Here is a 2,850-nt window from a genome sequence, read left to right on the forward strand (position 1 = left end):
TTTACCTTCTGGAGAGGACGAATTTGTGCTCTATACCGATGCATCTCTACCGGGTTTGGACGCTATTTTGATGCAGCACGATAGAGTAGTCTCCTATGCTTCTCGTCGGTTGAAGAAGCATGAGAAGAACTACCCTGTACATGGTCTGGAGCAAGTCGCCATTATTTTTGCCATGAAGATTTGACGACATTGTTTTATATGGCGTTACATTTGAGATTCTCACTGACCATAAGAGTCTCAAATATCTGTTTACTTAGAAGGAACTTAACCTCCGACAGAGGAGATGGATGGAATTTCTGAAGGATTTTGATTGTACCATTAGCTATCATTTGGGGAAAAGCTAATGTGGTTGTCGTTGTACTTAGACGGAAGTCTAAAGGGACTTTAGCTTGCCACCGAGTTGTGGTTACAGACTTGATTCAGGGTTTCTTCGAGTTTGACCTTGAGGAGCAGGGACAGACCGAGCAGGGTATTCTTGTTACCATAGTTGCTCAGTCGTCGATCAGGACGAGAATCTGTGAGGCCCAATTGTTGGGACCTCATAGAGCTTAGTATGAGGCAGAGTTGGTCCGTACTATTAGACGGAGAGTGTCAGAGGCACAGGACTGCTAGAAGAGTTATGCTGACCGGAGTCTGAGACTTTTAGAGTTCTCCATTTGCGACTATGTATTTCTGTGAGTTTCACCCACGAAAAGGGGTGAAGAGATTGACATCAGAGGTAAGCTAGCCTGCGATACATTGGACCTTTCCATATCTTGAAAAGGGTTGGAGCGGTAGCTTATCATTTAGCGCTACCACCAACTTTGGCGGGCGTTCACGACGTATTCCATGTGTCTATGCTGATGAGGTATATATCCGACTCGACACATGTACTGATAGATATCTTAGTTCCTATTCAGCCTGACGTCACTTATGAGAAGATTCCGGTACGGATTCTAGACCGGAAAGAGCGTCAGTTGTGGAACAAGACTACCCGGCTGGTTAAAGTCGGATGACATCATCATTTGGACGAGGAGGTTACTTGGAAGCTCGAGGATATTATCCGAGCTCGATACCCCATCTTTTCACTTGAGGTATATGATTTAGTTTACCGTTCAGCATTTATACTTTCTGTCTGTTAGTACTTGCTGATGGTAGATAACGAAATTTGGGGACCAAATTTTTATTAGTGGGGGAGAATGTAAAATACCGAAAATAGGCGAATATTAATAAGGGAATTTTCTGGAATTTTTGGAAATTTTTCGGGAATTTTTCATAGCTCGTATGGACGAGTTTACGGGATAAAAACGGGGCTCCGGGAAGGCCTGTTTTAGATACCCGTTTAAGTGAGGAAATGTTTTATTTATAAATACCTTTTTACTCTTTTTCTTTTATTTTCCCCCTCGCCGTTTCTTTCTTCCCCGCACCCTCACTCGAGCCTCGCCCGCGCCTCTTCTGTTCCTCTCGCCGAACTCGGCACCGAGCCTTCTTCCCCGCCAAATGCTGTGCCCTAACTGCCACTCGGCGGTTCCTTCTCCTCGTCGCGTGCCCTAGTCCTTACCCGTGCCTATTTCATTTCGGCGCCGATCTTTTTCCTTCCCTAAGTCTTGACGCCGTGCCCTAGTTTTTCTGTGAGCTCTCGCCGGCTGAACCCTTCTTCCCTTCTGTTTTCTACCTCCGGCCGCCGAGCAAAGCTGTCTTCTATGTGCCCTAGCCGCGAGCCACCCGAGCACCATCGCACCTCTGTCCTAGGTGACGGCCAAAGGGGGAAAGGACCGTTCCCTAGATCTATTCCTCACTGCCGCACGAAACAGCGCCACCAGCCGGTCTCATCGGGCCCTAGCATTGTCGCCGGATCCTTGATCACCTCTGATCAGTGGAGAGGAAGAAGGTAAGATTGATTGGAATTTAGTCGTTGCTTAATTTGTTATCTCCAATTCTTGATCTCAATTGGATCTGACCAGTGGGAAAGATTTCCAGCAGGGAGATTGTACTAGGTGGGTAGTTCTTGGTCCGACCCATCTTGATCCAGCGTTAACAGTGGCTAGGTAGTGAGGTAAGAAGTAGAGAATTATATCTTTGTTATAGACTCTATGTTGTTTGGACTATTGTGATGATAGATTTGATTTAGGTATGAGGTAATCAATTTGTACATGTGTATTTGCTGACTAACGATTCATACTCTAGGTTAACCAGAGGTATTTGGTTGGAACGACAGCAGGCGTCTTCGGCAGTGACTCAACAGCCGAATATGCATATTTGGGTGAGTTTTGGATTGAGGTAAATGCATTGTTGTTAGTATAAATGGATTTTGGAGTTAGTAAATCTATTATGGTTTGTGTAATTTGGATTGGTTGAATATCATGATGGAATGTATGTCGTTAGGCTCATTGAATTGATTTTTCATACGTGGAGTGTTTGATTATTGATCGAGGATCATTGGATTTATTCGATGAGTTAGGAATGTTGGATTAAACCTGACTCAATCAAATGGATTGGATGAATCAAAATTTATCGTTGCATTGAGGTTTCCTTAATTGGTTTTAGGGATTTTATTTAGCTATTTAACCCATGTGAATTTAGCTAAATAAAATATATTGATACAGGACTCTGATTCGAGATGAGCATCTCAACGTCAGATTTGGACTGGATTGGACCTTCTATTTGAGGCGGGTACCTCTTGACTTATCTTTTATGATATTGTCTTTGGATATGCATAGTATTTTATAACTACAAGCAATGAACATGTTTGTCTTTGGTATGTCATTGTTTGATATCCATAGCATGTTAGGTTTATCGCCTGTGACGTATCTGTGCTTATATCATGTGATTTATTGCCATGAGTACTGTGTTACCATGAGTATCTTAGTT

General features: G+C 43.3%; 1 long non-coding RNA gene across 1 annotated transcript; it reads left to right on the forward strand.

Annotated features, from left to right (window-relative positions):
- Positions 1-1,295: 1,295 nt before the first annotated feature.
- On the forward strand, positions 1,296-2,649 carry LOC122039863. The gene is made up of 4 exons (XR_006128414.1): positions 1,296-1,870; positions 1,960-2,035; positions 2,167-2,242; positions 2,586-2,649. It is a non-coding gene; the product is annotated as an uncharacterized LOC122039863 (long non-coding RNA).
- The last annotated feature ends 201 nt before the right edge of the window (positions 2,650-2,850 follow it).

The sequence above is a fragment of the Zingiber officinale genome, chromosome 2A (assembly GCF_018446385.1).
Source record: "Zingiber officinale cultivar Zhangliang chromosome 2A, Zo_v1.1, whole genome shotgun sequence".
NCBI classification, from domain to species: domain Eukaryota; kingdom Viridiplantae; phylum Streptophyta; class Magnoliopsida; order Zingiberales; family Zingiberaceae; genus Zingiber; species Zingiber officinale.